The sequence below is a fragment of the Staurois parvus genome, unplaced genomic scaffold (genome assembly GCF_062004578.1).
Source record: "Staurois parvus isolate SC_StPar_1 unplaced genomic scaffold, SC_StPar_1.0 ptg000525l, whole genome shotgun sequence".
NCBI lineage: Eukaryota > Metazoa > Chordata > Amphibia > Anura > Ranidae > Staurois > Staurois parvus.
The window spans coordinates 2,822,759-2,842,124 of record NW_028318321.1 but is presented as its reverse complement, the minus strand read 5'-3'; the positions used below and the strand labels follow the sequence as shown (position 1 = coordinate 2,842,124).

At 39.8% G+C, this 19,366-nt stretch overlaps 1 pseudogene; it reads left to right on the top strand.

Annotated features, from left to right (window-relative positions):
* The window catches only part of LOC149451694 (uncharacterized), a 203,539-nt pseudogene that overhangs the window by 133,848 nt on the left and 50,325 nt on the right, over positions 1–19,366 (top strand).

Below are 19,366 nucleotides of genomic sequence, written 5' to 3'. Positions count from 1 at the left end.
TGTGTCTGTGCGAGTAACAATTCTCTGGCACTCAGTAACAATTCTGTCTGTCCCTGAGTAACAATTCTCTGGCACTCAGTAACAATTCTGTCTGTCCCTGAGTAACAATTCTCTGGCACTCAGTAACAATTCTGTCTGTCCCTGAGTAACAATTCTCTGGCACTCAGTAACAATTCTGTCTGTCCCTGAGTATGAATTCTGTGGCCCTGAGTAACAATTCTGTCTGTGCGAGTAACAATTCTGTGTCTGTGCAAGTAACAATTTTGTGTCTGTGCGAGTAACAATTCTCTGGCACTCAGTAACAATTCTGTCTGTCCCTGAGTAACAATTCTCTGGCACTCAGTAACAATTCTGTCTGTCCCTGAGTAACAATTCTCTGGCACTCAGTAACAATTCTGTCTGTCCCTGAGTAACAATTCTCTGGCACTCAGTAACAATTCTGTCTGTCCCTGAGTAACAATTCTGTCTGTCCCTGAGAATGAATTCTGTGGCCCTGAGTAAGAATTCTCTGGCACTCAGTAACAATTCTGTCTGTCCCTGAGTAACAATTCTCTGGCACTCAGTAACAATTCTGTCTGTCCCTGAGTAAAAATTCTGTGGCCCTAATAACGTTTCTGTGGCCCTAAGTAACAATTCTCTGGCACTGAGTGAAAATTCTGTCTGTCCCTGAGTATGAATTCTGTGGCCCTAACTAGCGTTTCTTTGTCCCTAAATAACGATTCTGTGGCCCTCATTAACAAGTCTGTGTCCCTGAGTAATGGTTCTCTGTCCCTAAGTAACTTCTCTCTGTCCCCAATTCTCGTTTCTGTGGCCCTAACTCTGTCCCTGTCCCTAGTACAGAGCGGTCTGCCTCTGTTCAATGACTGCAGGCAAATGAAGATTTCCAAAATGGCCGCTATATATACCTCGACCATTACACAGTGCTGGCTGGCTGGCTGCTGATTGGCTGATGCGATCACATGTCGTTGAGGAATGCATTATGGGGCAGCGCGCCTTGTCTGCGCGCCTTCCCCGACATCCCCGCTCCGTCGCCGCACATGTCAGCCGCCATTTTCGGAAAAATTTCGATTCGCGCGTCCGAATTAGGCTGTTTTTCGGATTCGGCACGAATCGAAATTTTTCCGATATTCGACTCGAATTCCACTTCGGATACTTCGATTCGCTCATCTCTAATTGGTACCATAGCTTGTAGACTCTATAAATTTCACACAGACCAAATAATATAGACAGATTTAGGTTATTTTTATCAAAGAAATGTAGCGGTATAAATTTTGCCCAAAATGTATGAAGAAAATTTACTTATTTGCAAAATAATACATAATAAATAATAAATAATAATAATAATAATAATAATAAATAAACAGAAACAAAGAAAAATGCTGTTTTTTTTTTTAATTTGTTGGTCTTTTTTCATTTATAGCGCAAAAAATAAAAACCCCAGTGCTGATTAAATACCTCCAAAAGAAAGCTCTATTTGTGTGGAAAAAAAGGACCAACATTTCATATGGGTACAGTGTTGCATAACTGAGTAATTGTCAGTCAAACTATAACAGTGCTGAAAGCTGAAAATTGGTCTGTGCAGGGGGTAGAAGTGCACAGTAACCCACTTGGCACCAGCACTAGTGACAGCACTAGTAATTGTCAGTCAAACTATAACAGTGCTGAAAGCTGAAAATTGGTCTGTGCAGGGGGTAGAAGTGCACAGTAACCCACTTGGCACCAGCACTAGTGACAGATGAGTGCCTTCTCATATGCACGCATACACACACCTCTGCATATGTGTGACTGTGCCAGCCTGCTCACATATGTTTATCCCAATGCACCATTATGTATACTGGCATGGCCTTCCTGACATAAAGGGGGTTATTTACTAAAACTGGAGCGTGCATAATCTGGTGCAATTCTGCATAGAAACCGATCAGCTTCTAGGTTTTATTTTCAAAGCTTAATTAAACAAGTTCAAGTTAGAAGCTGATTGAGTACCATGCACAGCAGAACCAGATTCTGAGTTCACCAATTTTAGTAAATCTACCCCAAAGTCTCAGTTCCTGTCTATGTTGTTGATCTAGAAGCCTTCAGCTTTTCCCATTGTGGACTGCATCTTAGCCTGCACTTTCAGTCCATCGGTCCTTGACTAAATCAATAAAAAGCAGTAATTTAAGCCCTCTTTACTGCATACACAACTTAGAAAAAAAAAAGTTTTGGTATTATATAATAATATAATATATACACTTTAAAGTGATAGTAAAGTCTGCTTTTGAAGTTGTGCCTACAGGTAAACCTATAATAAGGATTACCTGTAGGTACAGTGAAAATCTCCTAAACTTGGGGTGTTTAGGAGATATTCACACTGGATGTAGCTGGTGCCGTCTCCGGTGCATGCGCTTGTGAGATGGGGAAACAGCTTTCATTGTTTGAAAACTGATTGAAGTAAATTAAAAACGTTCTGACTGACATTCTGCAGTTTAGCCACAAGATGTCACTGTTTTTTTCAAACACAGCCTCAGACTGCATAGAGATTTCTATATTCATGAAGGGGTGGGGTTTGACACTTGGAGTGTGAACAGGAAAAAGAAGGGTAGCCATGCCTGAGAGAGAAGATGGCTGAGTGATCTGAGAATCCGTCACCATCCAGCTGTGAGGACGGCCCTCTGTAATCAGAAATTCACTTGAGTGAAACTGATGGTGTTGAAGACGCTAACCCTGTTCAAAGAAAGGAAGATTTGCTGCCAGGAAGCTGATGAGGACAGAGGAGCAAAGCAACATATACTGCTGATGACATCGCATTCTTTGCGGAGAGACATCTGTTCTGTTCAGAGTCACCAGCGGATGCAAAGCAGACCCGGGTCGGTAAGATCGTGCACACACCTCATTTCAGTGTTGGCGCCTAAAGGACTGAGACAGGCCTATAGTTAGTTAGTTAGGGTCTCTGTTTGTGTCAGGCCACAAGTGTTGTTACTGATCATTGGAAGGACTCCACAACTTAAAGTGACATTTCACATTGGAGAGCTGATAAAATCCTACAAATTCAAGCCAGACTGGCGTTTTGCTCAGAAGGAATACTCAGGTACGTGTCACAGGACCAGTTATAGGAGGGGGAATACTGTAGATTTGTGTAAGATTGTAAGCTGTTGTGCTGCACCGCAGGCTAGCCCATACCATACACCCATACACTGGTTCTTGTTCTTTTAGGGTAATAACAGGTAAGGTGTGGCAGCTTAGTTGTGACCGCCAGTAGGTAAATTACTACACTTTCTACCTTCATCCATTAGAAGGCGCCGTGCTGTGCAGCACAAGGGTCTCAGCCTTTGGGCTGAGTGTATGTAAATTTATTGTATATTCCAGCTTTTGTGGTTTTGTTTAATTGCCACATCTAAGTAGAATTCTGTTGTGACAAAAGCTGGTGTCAGGGTTGCTTTCCTCGTTCGTGACTTCACTGTATCCTGGGGAGCCCACCTCGGTACACGGCTTACACACTCTGAAGGGATGGCATACGCAGGCCATGCCTTGATAGCTGAGTGTCCTAAACGGTGACTCCCATGTGACCGTCATTGCTGCTCAGCCATTCAAAAGGACCAAAGACAGTGAACCCAGAATGAAGACCGGGGGAAGATGGAAGCCCTGTCAGCAGTGACAGCACACCTCTGGAGAGCTTCCTCATAAGGTAAATATTTTATAATATGCTTATATGCCTTATGCCATTGCCTTGCAGGGGATTTTTTTTTTTTTTTTTTTATGAAAAGCAGCATTGTACTACTGCTTTAATATGGGTAAAGGAGCCAGTACCTACATTCGTTTTATTTCTAGCTGAAAAACACTACTGTAGTCACATTAGCTCCACCACTGATGGGTGAGCTCCTAATCCATGTCAGACACGATCATGCCTATGCAGTTAACTGGTGCCGAATGCAACAACCTGTAGCAACTAATCAGATTTTAGAACTGTCCTCATAAACAGCGCTCAGTATGGCAAAATTAGGTATACAAATATCACCTCAAGAATATATAATATATAACAAAAATCATGACAAAAATTAAAATTAAACAAAAAAAATTAAAATATAAACTTCCACCAAAGTGCACAAATGTGAAAAGTTCAGTTCATTTGAATTAATTCACTAATTTCTTCAGATAATTTCATCCATCATAGTGATCTTGCCATGATTAACACCCCATCAGAATGCAAACTCAGCACTCATTTTTGTTATATATTATATATTCTTGAGGCGATATTTGTATACCTAATTTTGCAATACTGAGCGCTTTTTATGAGAACAGTTCTAACACTCATTTACAAAGAAAAAACTGGTCACCTACCCAGGTCTATAACTGGCTTTTTAAACAGTGAACATGGAAGGCGTCACAAAGTAAAAAATAGGACTATCCAGTTCAACTTGCCAGCCTACCCCAGTCTAATAATGGCTATTGTTGGCAAGGAACATGGATAAAGTATAACTTATCAAAAGAGGGGGATAAGAAAGCCAGTTCAAACTGCCAGCCAGTTAGCCAACTATCAAAAACCAAATTAACCTGTCTAAGAACATACGTTTAAAAACAGGGGTTTAGTTAGCACACATTCGCAAATACATACATAAGCCACAGAGCCACATCACGGCACCCTGAGTATCTGTGGTCCTAACTCTATAAATCTTGAGAGTCCTCACAATGGAGGCACATGCATTTAAATGGATAGAAACAAGGGCAGGTGAACCTGAGGGAGCCCACCCCTCATTAAGGACATGGGAGCGCACCTGACACCCAGCATGTAGCACAACGGCAGCCAGGGTGTCCAATGCATTTATTCATTTCATTTTATTTATTTGAAATGGCTGCTTTGTTAGAGTCTATTATATCTGATCAACTGATGATTTATGAGAGTTTTTGACTCTTTCCATTCAAGCGTGGAGATATAGGTTGTTTTTTGCAGCTTATATATATTCATTTGTTATTCTAGTCAGATTTTAGCTTTTTGATTTCAGGTTACAGTTTACAGTTCTTAATACAGTGCTGTTTGTGCTAGCGAATAAGTCTGCATTTTTGTACAGCTGATGAAGGTTCATAGTGGATAAAATAAAAAAGCACAGGCTTGTTTGGAATAATGAATTGCATAATATATGAAGGGTTCTGTAAAGACCTATGTTGTGTATGAATATATTCTGGACTAAGAGTTTATTTTGGTGAACCGTTTCATTTTAATCCTGTTGTTTCTCTTTAGCTGCTGAGCATACGTGCAGATGGGAAAGGATTGAGTGGACTTTCTCTTCCTTATCTGTGGGTGAAGAAGGCTGATATATTGATACAGCTTGGGCATTTGCAATCAGCCTGAATCCTTCTGTCACAAGCATTATAAGTCATTCCAGGTGAGAACACTTTTCTTTAATCTCTGACAAAACAGTAGCTGTATAATATATTATGAAATATTAAATGACATTGGAAAGAAAATTACATTGATGTACAAAATGTGAAACAAAGGTAACATAAATCTATTTTAAATAATGTCTTTTTACAGGAACATCTTTATAAATTGGAAGGCTTTTTTATGTGTTTAAGACACATAGTTGTCCTAGATATAGATATAGCAGTCCTTCTGTGTTTATTTACTTTGGTCAGATTCAAACTATTAATTTAGGTTTTAACCGGATTGGTAGCTGTTAAAAAGTGTATCTGATGGAACTCATCTTACTGATATGATGTAACTGATATTATCTTTCTGTGTGCTTATCCTCTTTAAGAGTGTACTTACATCTACAGTTATGGTGGGATACCTTTGTAACAACCTATCTTTATGTATCTTATGATGTTGTTGTTACTTGTATTTTTTTTTTTCAATAACGTATTTGAACAGTGTCTGTCACGGTCTGGGTCAGGTTCAGAGACCAGTTGCTACAGCAGTGTAAGGCTTACCTGAAACCAGCAGGATAGGTACACCAGCAGGTCACCCTGGGAAATGACGCAGGCTCACCTGAGGTGCGGAGTCTAAGCACTAACCAGTTTTCACCAGAGCTCCTAATGGTGGAGATGGATTTGGCTGCGTGATAGTATCGGGTTGCAGATCTCAGGATCACCCCACCAGGGAATGAGCAAGCCGGAACCCAATAGCAGATCGAACAGGTTAGGGATCAAGCAGAATCGGAGACAGTCAACAAGCCAAGGGTCGGTCACAAACAGTAGTAGATGAGGATGAGGCAGAATCGTAGTCCAGGAACAAGCCAAAGATCGGTAGCGTAGGTATAGACGGCAGCAGGAGAGACAAGCGGGATATTGGCTGGAGAAGGCACAATAATCTGGCAAACAGGAAATGCAGAGACATGGATTTTATCAGGAAGTTCTAGGGAGGAGCAAGGGGTTCAAGGTTCAAGATAAACAAGGTCAAGGTAGGATGATCCAAATAATTGTCAAGGGAGCTGTCCAGTAATCCAGGTGGCTCAGCAAGAAGAAACATTGCCTCTCACCGCAGAAGGCCCAGGTTTGAACCCAGGCTCTGACAGTGTCCCTGATGAATTTAGTAGAGACTCTTTGATCAATCAGGCTTTGTTATATAGAAGATGAACCTGTAGAGTTTGTGGGAATTGCCCCTTTTGCTGGAATAAAAGAAGATTGCAAGAGGGGGTTTCAGATCACCGATGAAAGGAAATACGGTGGAATGGTGCACTAATACAAAACTTAGCTGAAAGACTGGAGCCCTGAGCAAGTAAGAAACATTCTATATATGCATTTTAAGACATCAAAAAGGGGTTAAAAACCCTAGTTGTACTGGTTCCTTCAACATTCTTCTTTGATAGATCTTGGTAGAAGAATCCTATCATGTATACAGGTAAATGTCGTAATTTATTATCAGTACTGGCAAACTGTAAGAAGAATCATGGACAAGCCAGGTCTTTGTTTCTGGAAGCCAAAGATCTGAAGAGGAATGCAAAGCTTTTGTATGAAACCACATGTTCATTAAATGAGACAGGTTTAGTTGAAGAAAAAAGATGGAAGAGAAAGAAAGGTATGGGTCATTTATCTTTACATTGGTACGCAACATGCCTCTCTTTCAATCAACACTCATGTCAATGATGTCAAAATGTCAATGAATGGTATGGAATTACCTGTGAACAAGCATGTACTCAGTGTTGCAATATCTGGTTGGCATGTCATGTTCTTAGCTCCATAGTTGGGTTGAGCAACCATAACATGAAAACATAATAGTTCATAGACTTGTAATTTACTAATGTTAACAAACCTCAAACATCCACCATTTACTGGAGGGCTGATATTGGCTGACCTGCCCATAAGAACTTTTAGCAGCTCTTAGCTATTCTAGAAAATGACAAATTTGCCAGTCCAAACCTACCCAGAATGAATCTCCCTGAAGTAATTGAACATGTCAGCCTACATATTTCTCTTATGACAGCTTTTATTCAAATTGTATACTTAACTGAGCTTGCATGTAGCAAGATAATCCCCTGATAAGTAACATCTTTATGTAACTTATAAAACATGTTTTCAACTTTGGAATGCCTAATGTAATATTTCAAAAGCAACTAAAGCTTGTGGAATATAACATTCTAGTCATTCAACCAACCAACTGTTTGCTGAAACTGCTTATGAAGTACTAGCTGGGGTTTGCCTTCAATTTGTTAATGTATCTGACTCTGCTAGTACATCTAACACATGTTCTAAACCCCACTACCCCATTCCCCTGGCCCACCCCAGAACCCCTCTGTTCACTAGGGAGTTACTTAGATTGCAAAGCCTTGCACTCTCTTCATGGTTTCAGGCTAAGGCTCAGAAGGTCCAACCAAGCACCTAGGGCCCATAAGCCACCACTGACCTGACTGGGTGTACAGACTGAACCTTGTCATGCAGGACCCTGACATTTTTACTAGTCCAGCAAATGATATGAATCAGATTATTTGTACAGCTGCCTGCAGTCCAATGGCATCCAAACCCACTTTACAAGCTGATACATAAGTATCCAGGCATCCTGTATGAATAAAAACACTTCCAGCCAGAAGCCAAATTCGTGTTATTTACTCCAGAAATAAAATGGCAACATTTCCAGATAGTGTTGACATAAAATGGACAAATTATAGCACTTTAAAATGTTACTAAACCCAGGACTCTGTATTCACTATATCTGGTCTCCCACAGTACACACAAGATGGAAGTGCAATTATTTCAGTACATATAAACTGCTAAGTACCTTTTCTCATCAGCAGTTAGAACAGTCTTGTGACTTCTTCTATCAGTGTCCAGCAGAGCAATTTTTAAAGCTTGTAGGAGGAGTTTTCATTTTTCTATAGGAGACTGCAGAACCTCTGACCTCTGTCTGGACAGTGCTGATTGGCCCTGTGCCAATCTCCCAAGAAAAAAAAACCTCTCTAGCAATACACATCAAACTGAGCATGTACAAAGTGTATCCATATGATATGTCTTATCAGGAGATAAGAAGGGGGCACTAGAAGAATGTGAGGATCAAAGAAGTCAGGATAAAACAGCCTTTTTACACAATGAGGAGGATTAACCCCTTAGGTTCCACAGTGAGTATAACAATCATGCTATACTGCATATACAGACTGATTTTACTGTTGTGGGTTTAGTAACACTTTATGTACTATGTTAAGGTCTATAAACCCACATAATCTGGTATAATGTTAAGTCTATTTTTCCCATATGATCAGCACTTCATGTCAGGTACAAGAAAGCCCATGGCAGGGTAAGCCCACACAGGGCAACCTAGAGAAATGTTTCACTACCTCACTTATTCATCTTGCTCAACCAGGCCACAGTACTTTACTAAACTTCATTCACTATATATATATATATATATATATATATATATATATGAGGGTTCTGACAGAACAGGCAAAGCTATAATGTCACTTCCTACAAGGAGGGAAATAAGTTAAACCTTACCTACAAGCTTATCTTATAACAAAATGTGGTGACTGTGTTAATTGGTGTTACTAAGTAATTTCAACATATCCTAATAGTAAATAAATATCATGCTTTTCCTTTATATTGAACAAAAGGTTTTTTTTAAAGACCAGATCCACCAACACAAAACAAATATCAGATTTCTAGGACCTACGTGATCCTAGAAATCTGACATTGGGCTGCCCATCTAAAAGGGATCATCACTTTCATAATGGCTTGCAGTTTTAGATAAATTTTGGATAATTAGTAGTAGTCAGTCACACTTAACTGGACTTTTGCAATTTTGAAGAAGTTTCACCATTAACTTGCTGAAGGGCCAGTTCAGACCAGATGCAGTCCAGTACGTTTTTTTCCTTCATCAAAAAAACATGGACAATATGTTATATGAGTTCCAGTGGCCTAATTCACACTAATGCTGTCAGTTCCAATGCAGAAAAAACATGCCTCATTTTTTCTGCACTGAACTATACTGGAATGCTGCAAAACGCATCAAAAATGAACCAAAAAGCACCAAGAATGCATATGTCCCTATTTAATATGAAGAGAAATATAGGGTAAAAACACACTGGAAACACACGTTTCTATAGTATGAACCGACCCAAAATCATTTGGATTGCCTCCTTTTTTGTGATATATTAAAGTGGTTGTAAACCTCTGAAAAGAAAAATGAACAATGGATATCCTTCTAAAGTGTGTACTTGCCCCAATCCAAAGAACATACAGTGGGGAAAATAATTATTTGATCACCTGCAGATTTTGTAATTTTTCCCACTTACTAAGAAATGATGGGTCTATCAGTTTTATCATAGGCGTATTTTAAATGATAGAGACAGAATATTAATCAAAAATCCCCACAAACCACGACACAAATGTTATAAATTGAGTTGCAGCTCAGTAAGTAAAATAAGTATTTGATCCCCTACCAACCAACAATATTCTGGCTCCCACAGACTAGCTATGTGTTCATATGGTACACAGATTCGTTTTGTCAATTTAAGAAGGTACTGCTAACAACAGCTCGTTATGTGTATAAAAGACACCTGTCCACAGAATCTTTTAATTGGGCACCACGATGGGCAGGACCAAAGGGTGTCAGGGACAAGATTGTAGACCCAGGGAATCAAATCATTATTTTCCCCACTGTAGGTGTGATTTCTGTCCGCTGTCTCCTTACTCTTCTATCTGCATGAGTCACTTCTAACTTCAAGGGATCCAGCAGGATGAGAGCTTCAGCTGTGCATGTTTCCTTATGAGACTCTGTATAGGAGGGTATGTCCATTTCCTCCACTCATGTCTCAGATTACACTCCATGTGCAGTATGTAACTTCAGATCCTTGCCCCCTGCCTTCTGAAGATCAGCGATGCTGTATAGATTTTATACTTTAAATGCTGTGGATACGAGATGGGTGCAGATAAACAACTACAACTTATGTAGGAGAATTTGTTTCATCTCTATGCAAGGCTTTCTTTCAGCTGGAACTTGGTGGAACTCAGTTCCACCACCTCTGGCTCAGGTCCTCTGCTCCTTGCTCACCACTATCACTTGTAAACACAGAAGCCTGGCTTCTGTGTTTAGAAGTGACAGCTTGTCTCCCAACGGCTCCCACAGATCTGGTCTCCTGAGCAGCTTCCACTGAGCGCAGGTTGAAGACAAGGAAGATGCATGTGTCTGGTGTGTAGTGAGGATGCTGACACCTCCACTGGATGATCTTCCTGCAAGTGAGAGAGGTGGAGCCACCTACAGTGTGCAGGAAGGTACTAGAGAAGAAGAGGGGTGAAAGTGGGATGTGGATGGGAGATATAGAGGTAAGCAGCTCTGGAAGAAAGCTGAACCCTGCACTGTGTGTAGTGCACCTCTGAATTCTGCATTCTGTATGCAGTGTACCCCTGAACTCTGCACTATGTACGTAGCACTCCCCCAAATTCTGAATGCAGTGCAACTCTAAACTCTGCACTCTGTGCGTAACCCCGCAAACTCTGCACTCTGTACTTTGTTTTGTACTATGCACTCCTGATATTTAATGCCCCTTTAAGACCCTCTCTTAGTGAAATTTGGCCATGCCCACTATTTGATGTGGTTTGGAGGGTGTGTGTGTGGATGCTTTGGGGAGTCGTGGTTGAGTTCCTGCACCTATTTTCTGAGAGAAAAGAGCCCTGTCTCTGTGTATCACCTAAGGTGAGTCATTTCATTTCTATGTAAGGGTTTACAACCACTTTAACTGTAAGTGGAAACTGAGTAATCATTTTGAGTTATTATTTTACCTGAAAGTAATTTTGGATACAGTATGACATACTTGCCAATCTAGATTTCCTGATTATATTTTCTATAGAGATCTGTAGATTCTCTCTTTACTGGCGTTTTTTATCAGCACTCCTACTAACAATTGATGAGATAAAACCAGTTAACCATCAAGTCATCTATTTTTTTTGCACCACTTCTAGTTATTATTCATGTCATATACTGTATTTATATGAATAAAAATGACACTGCTCAAAAAAGTTAAAGGAACACTTCGAAAACACATCAGATCTCAATGGGGAAAAATATCATGCTGGATATCTATACTGATGTGGACTGGGTAATGTGTTAGGAACGTAAGGATGCCCCATCGTTTGATGGAAATGAAAATTCTCAACCTACAGAGGACTGAATTCAAAGACATCCCGAAAATCAAAGTGAAAAAATGATACAGCATGGACCAAAACATGATCTCCCAGAGGTGTTCTACTGCATTTAGGTCAAGCGAGCATGGGGGCCATTCAATGGTATCAATTCCTTCATCCTCCCGGAACTGCCTGCATACTCTCACCACATAAGGCATTGTCGTGCACCAGGAGGAACCCAGGACCCACTGCACCAGTGTAGGGTCTGACAATGGGTCCAAGGATTTCATCCCAATACCTAATGGCAGTCAGGGTGCCATTGTCTAGCCTGTAGAGGTCTGTGCATCCCTCCATGGATATACCTCCCCAGGCCATCACTGACTCATCACAAAAACGTATGATGAATGATGTTACAGGCAGCATACCATTCTCTGTGGTTTCTCCAGACCCTTTCATGTCTGTCACACGTGCTCAGGGTGAACCTGCTCTCATCTGTGAAAAGTACAGAGTGCCAGTGGCGGACCTGGCAATTCTGGTGTTCAATGGCAAATGCCAATCGAACTCTATGGTGCCCAGGCAGTGAGCACAGGGCCCACTAGAGGCCATTGAGCCCTCAGGCCACCCTCATGAAATTTCTGTTTCTGATTGTTTGGTCAGAGACATTTACATCAGTGGCCTGCTGGAGGTCATTTTGTAGGGCTCTGGCAGTGCTCATCCTGTTCCTCCTTGCACAAGAGAGCAGAAACTGGTCCTGCTGATGGGTAAGGACCTTCTACAGCTCTGTTCAGCTCTCCTAGAGTAACTGCCTGTCTCCTGGAATCTCCTCCATGCTCTTGAGACCTTCTGGCAATGGCACATATTGATGTGCCATCCTGGAGGAGTTGGACTGCCTGTGCAACCTCTGTAGAGTCCAGGTATCAGTAGTGACACTGACACTAGCCAAATGCAAAACTAGCAAAAAACAGTCAGAAAATATGAGAAGGGAAACAAATGTCAGTGGCCTCCACCTGTAAAAACATTCCTATTTTGGGGGTCCTCTCATTGATGCCCATATAGTGCACCTGTTGTTAATTTGATTTACACTCAAAGCAGCAGAAACTGATTAACAACCCCCTCTGCTACTTAACTGTCCAGATCAATATCCCAGGAGTTTAGTTGACTTTATGCTATACTCTGATTAAAAAGTGTTCCTTTAATTTTTGTTGAGCAGTGTATAATATAAAGTATTGCCAAGTCCTGCTCCAAACATTTAACAGTTGTTGAGACCAATTATAAAGTCCTCTTTTGATGGCACCCGGTACCATCCAGACTAGCCCGGTGGCACAAAAGTTTGGGACCTTGGTTTATGAAATTTTACACAAACTATTGCAAAAGTCAATCCCCTGCTCCTACAACAAGCTCTTCTTAATCTACGTCTGGCAGGTATTACTCTGAGGCATCATTCCCTGCTGGGTCAGCTCTTGACCTCCGCGAAAAACAATAGCGAAGGTGTCATGCCTTCAGCATATGCTTATGTCATGTCCTTTGTTAGTTTATTATGCTATGGAATGTAAGGTAAATTGTAATATCGCCAACTAGTGGCTCTTTTGTATAATTACAGTTTTTTATAGATTATTTTCTGTAGTTACACATATTGTTGCTTAAAAGCCACCGTAGTTTTCCCATCATCCTATGGTCTTCACTATGAGGTCTTAGAGATATTTCCTAGCAGCCATCTTACATCTCCTCCAGAGTACTCCACACTTATTCAGCTGCAGTTCTGTCGTCAGCCTATCAGAAACATCGCAGGTATGTTTAAAACCCTTTCTAGTTAGACTAGTGTGTCAGGACTGTATATTTTGTATATTGTATACACTGAATGTTATTTTTTTCATTTCTAGTTTTACTCAAGTTTCAATAAAATCAAGTTTCAATAAAATATGCTGCAAGATTTGCAGAGTGCTGGCAATTTTTATTTTTCTGCATGTGTGATCCTATGACAAGTTGGTTTTTTCTTGGCTGTTCCCTTAATTGTGGTTTGAGTGGTTGTACCTCAGATTATTGAATTTCAGTATTTTACAATGCTATATCATGTGTTACCTGTACATTGTTGAATCAAAAGAAATCTCCACTTTTAAGATAATAAATACACACACAATATACCATCAAAGAGAATGTATAGTGTTTTAAGTATATCTATCCAGCCTGCTAAATTAAAAAAAAAAGTTTATTTGCATGAAATATTACATATGAACATTTTATATATACCACTTGTAGGCAACAGGAGGCTGTAACTGGGATTTCTGCAGTGACATCAGCTATTAATGTCTTTTCATGGCAAACAGTTGAACAAGTCAGAGGTACATACTCCATTCCCTGTCTTCTAGATCATATGAATCCTTATAAATTGTTAGTTAGACAGTAACAATCAACAAGCTGAAAAGCAGTGCTCTACTTTATTTAACCCCTTAGTGACTTAGGGTAAACAAGTGTTAATGCCTAGACTCAATTTTTCAACACAATGTGTTAGTAAAACTGTACATATCATCACAACTACTTTGTGCATCCAGGTAGATAGTTTTTTGGGGGGCCAAATGATGCTTTCTTTTGTTTCTAGATGGTAACTGATATCTATTGATTTTTATTATCAAAGAATAACTGTCCCAAAATAGTAAAATAAAAAAAAAAAGTTTTTAAATTTAGCTGTAGAAACTGCCACTTTCCCCTGGAAGTCTGTATGAGGGGTTGGCAATGCAGGAGTAGAATAGGTAGACAGGACAGTGTGTTGTTACCCTATTACAGAAAGTGCCTTAACAAAAATCGTTAGTATAGGAATTGTATCTGTTTTTCTGCATTTTACGTGAGGACATTTTAAATTAAGCTGCACATTTCTTGCTACTGCCATAATCTAGCACCAAAGAACACCACAAAATCCTGCTTTTGATGATCAAAGCAATACCACATATGTGTATGTTATTTGTTTGTACCCTCAGTAAGGCCCAGAAACAATAGTGCACATTTTGCTTACTTTTATCCTGCCTAAAACATAATGACACTGACACTAACTGATACTAATTTAAAAAATTGTTTTTAATAATAAAAAATCCTGCCCAAAATAAACTGACCTTGACCTTTGACGCTAACACAAACCCTGGCACTGACCTAGATCTATCCTCGATCTAGCTAATTTTTCTTTATTTTTTTAATTTGATTTTTTTTTTTGCTTTTGTTTTTTTTGTTTTACACACATTTTTTTACTTGGCTTTCTTCCTGCAAAAAGAGAGAGAGATATGATATATATATATATATATATATATATATATATATATATATATATATATATATCTATTCAGAGAGATTGTAAACACGGGGGCTGACTGCACAGTTAGTGATCACTGTGAAAGCCAATCAGAGGCTATCACAGTGATCAGGTGACCCGGAATTGGGAGTCTTAGGTAACCTGATCGTTAGTATGGGATCCAGGGCTCCCGCTGAGAGCCCAGTCTCTGTGCTGGGAGTGTGCTGTGCAGCATGCTCACAGCACAAAGACAGATGCGCATTTCTGCGGCCCCATGGATAAAAGCCCAGTTCAGTAGGGTCGCATGTATGCATACTGTCAGCAGGAAGGGGTTAAAAACATACTCTGGAAACTGCAAATGTTTATTAGTAAAAATAATTTTAAAACAAATTATACCAGTTTTGAAAACAGACATAGAAGGAAAGAACTCCTTTTTGCTCCCTTTTGATCTGTTTAATATGCCATTGAAAGCATTTTGTTATAGCTGTTCAAAAAGTGCCAAAAATACCTGTTGATCCTGCCTCAAATTCAGAGCTGCCCTGTGTCTTGTACACATTTCCTAAACTGTCTCAAGAACAGTAATTAGCCCTACAAGCCCTCTATCGTGCCATGAGAAAAACATGCTATGAGAAAAATCCTGAATGTCGATCACATAGTCTTTACTGTAGAAATAAGTCCAGTGTTCAGGTCGAGCCATTGACTGAGCAGCACCTTCTGAACGTCATAACCACAAGCCTCTTCATCAAAACAAACAACTTGATGGGTGGTTACTCCGTGAGAGCTAGGTATTGGGCAACTCTTGTTCCTCCCCTTGGGTTTAGGATTGGTAGAATAAGGCTACGTTCACACTAGCGTTGTGTGCAGGCGGCAGAGAGGCGTTTGGGAAGTGTTTTTACAGCTTCCCAAACGCCTCTGCCAATTCTGCACATTACAGCACATGGTGCTGTTCTAACGGGAGTGTTTGCGTTACGTTGCGTTGCGTCGCGGCAAAACGGACGCCTCTGGTCGAGTCAGATTGCGTTGAAGCCTCCTATTCTAGTCTATGGTGCCGCTCCGCAAACACCCAGCCGGCATTTGTGGTGCGGTTGCGACGTGGTTTCGGGGTGTTTGCGGAGCGGTAACACCATTCAAACTGCATTATAGGTGTTTGTGGGGCATTTTTTAACGCCCAGCAAACGCCTAGCAACCCCTGCTAAACTGCGCATGTGGCGTTTGCAGAGCGTTTGCCAAGCGTTAGAAAAACGCTCCGCAAACGCGGGACCAACGCTTGCCAAACGCTATAGGGGCATTTGGCAAGCGTAGGTAAAACAGCCAAGTGTGAACGAGCCCTAATTAATATTTATTTTTAGACTATAGGTCTGCTTTAATGTGTTTTTGAATAAATGCGTTACTAGGCTATTGTGTTCTTTTTAAATATTTACCTGGATTTCCAATTTAATGAGTGGGTGGAAATATTTTATTTATTTCAATTTTTTTTCTCATTATTTTTGACCGCCTTATTCTAGCATTCTTGTTATTTTTGGTTCACTTATTTCCATTTTTTTTAAATAATCCATGCTAGGACAGTGGAAGATGAAGAAGGCAAATACAGTTATTATTGGGATGCATATATTATTGTAAAACAAGCAATAAGCATACCAGAACAAATACTGTACAGCATTGAAAATACTTCCCGAAGTTAGGTAAACAATGCAATTACTTCGTTACATTTATGATTTTTCTTTTTTGTAACTTATTGTATTTCTGTCTTAGAAGCTGTTTATATCTAAATATAGTGCTAGTGTTTCAGCATCAGTGTCACACAAAACATTCAAGAGTAAAAAGTACTGTCATCTACGTATCCATGCCTTGTACTTCTTATGTCCACTATCTAATTTTTTTTTTTTTTTAAATGGCTGCTGATATGGTTAGTAGTGCTGTGATACAAATGCAGGTTTTTTAAAATTAAAAGATGTACAAGAAAACCTTCACAAGGTGAAATATGTGGGCATGTGTTGTAAAACTCTTGGTCATTCGCAGTGCTTAGTTACTTCATTTTTGCACACTTTCCACTAGTTTCCTTAGTGCATGAATGTCATTAGAAGTTGGGTGAATTAAATGTAAAGCTAACCATATCAGAGTGGGGCAGGTAAGCTAAAATGATTAATTATGTTAATTTAGAGAATATTAATATGTTTTTCTTTTCAATTAGCGGGGGATGGCAATTCAGAAAATGTGATGATAGCACACAATGTGCGTTATTTATTGACTCAAGGGGTTAATGGGAATTTTTTTTTTTCTATAGAACATAAATTCTGGAGAGGTTTTTGAAAGCAATTTAAAGTAGAATCCTTAGTAGAATGACTAGTGCCTTTTTTTTCTAAAAATTGTTTTCTGTTAACCTTTTCTCATCTTTTGTATCTCTTTGCTGCCCATCTCCTGCATATTCTACGTCACTTCCGTGACCAGGCCTGTGTAATGTGTGTTGAAACTTCCACTTTCCCCTAGAACTCTGTATGAGGGGTTGGCAATACAGGAGTACAATAGGTAGACAGGACAGTGTGTTGTTACGCTATTACAGAAAGTGCCTGAACAAAGATCTTTAGTGCAGGAATTGTATCTGAGGACATCATGGACCCATCCACATACTGAGATGGCTGGCAAACAAGGGAGAAATAAGGTGGGTATCCCTCTATTTATCCCTCCACCCAGACTAAACAATCATTTAACCCTTACTATACACAAAATAGTTAGGAGCTGATTCACACATGCGTGGTGTGGATTGAAGCTCAGGTTTCACAGCTACTTGATACAGTAGTTGTTCACAGGTTTACGTCAAGTTTACATCAGGTTCAGGACAGGATTAGCTCAGGATTTTATCCTGTTCACACATATGCAGTTTAGAAACGGTTCTAAACATAGAAGTCAATAGACTGTAATCTGCACCTCAACCGGACGCCATTGCTCAGAAATCGGACATGACTCTTTTTACTGCCGCAATGAATCTGCACTGAAACGGCACTGGGGTGCATCGGACATACAGTATGTGAACAGGCGCCATAGGAAGCAATGTTTTTTCATATGTCATGCAGATTGGATGTGGTTCAAACCGCATCCAGACTGTAAAGATATGGTATCCAACACAGAGTGGTGACTGTGAGAATCTATACAACGCTCCCAAGTGCCACATCCTATTCAAACTATTGGAAAAGAAAGAGGGCCATTGAGTGGACTCTGTGGGCACTACAACCATATTAACTAACATTATTACTTTATTGAATATGCATAGACATACAACAATTTTTAAAATCCTCTGCAGAGTGTGTACTCCCCCATTGGAATTGTATACTCGGTGCAGTTACAAATCGTGTAGGTACATATAATATTGATACATCCCACAGTAAAAGTATACTGTAGCCTCTGAAGGTGTGACCAGAAGAAACCATAGCTCTGTAGCTAATTTGCCTGCCTAAATAAATTGTACCCTCCTGTTTTTAAGGATATGTACGGTTTTTATTTTGTTAAATGTTTTAATAAAATACCCAGCTTAGATCAAATATTATTGGCTGACAATTAGACCAAAAAAAGTGATGAATAATATTTCTTTAAAAAGAAAAGTGTGCAGCGAATGTCGATGGGATTTTATTCTGTCCCCATACCAATCTATGGGAATGTAAAAGCAGCTGAAACTGCTGGTTAGCTGTACCTGCAATGAATTCTGAATGATCTCAGAAATGTATCAAACTGATGACAAGGACTGTGCTCATTGCTGTCACTGTTTACTGTTTGCTGAAATCCCCATAGCTGACATGCTTATATGGGTAGCACTGAGCTAAATAAAGAGTAATAAATGTTTTATGTGTTATTTCAATAGCCTTCATACAAAGTGCATGCCATACATTTTATGGTTCATCTGAAGTATTTCCTTTCATTTCTGCCTCTTTCTTACAAAACATATTAATCCTTCTTTAGACATTGTGGATTATGTCTCAGCATGATTTAATTTTGTGTTACAGGCAGGGGGTATTCATTTGCCTGTCCCGAGGAAACTTGCTAAAAAGAAACTGGATTTTTCTGTACTGTAACTAGAAATAATGTATCTTGCCATCAGTGAGGAAAGTAAAAAACTACAGGAGGAAAAAGCAACTGTCATGATAGAAGAGTTTGTCAGAGCCACCCCTGAATATAATTCTATTGAACAGGTGTGCAAGCTTTAACAGTTGCATTTAGCAATCTTCTGTCTGTAGGTACCTACCCCAGGATGAATTTGCTTGGTGTGGGTGTTATTCACTATACAAATACATTAACTGATTGCAAATTTTAAGCCAGGTATGGAGGATATTAGCTTCTTTCGATTTCAATAATTTTTATTTGGTTTTACCAGAAAATAGGTAAGCAATAGATTTGCCCATGCAGGGGCTAGCAGTGGTATTTGCAGTGGAAGTGAGCATACATAAAGGCAAAAAACAGCAAAACAAAGACATTGGAGGTCAGTCAAAGACTGACACAGCAACAAGAACTCAATACATAGTGTTGGCTACAGAGAGTAGAGGGCCAGGAGGGTTCCCACCTTGGCAGGATCTA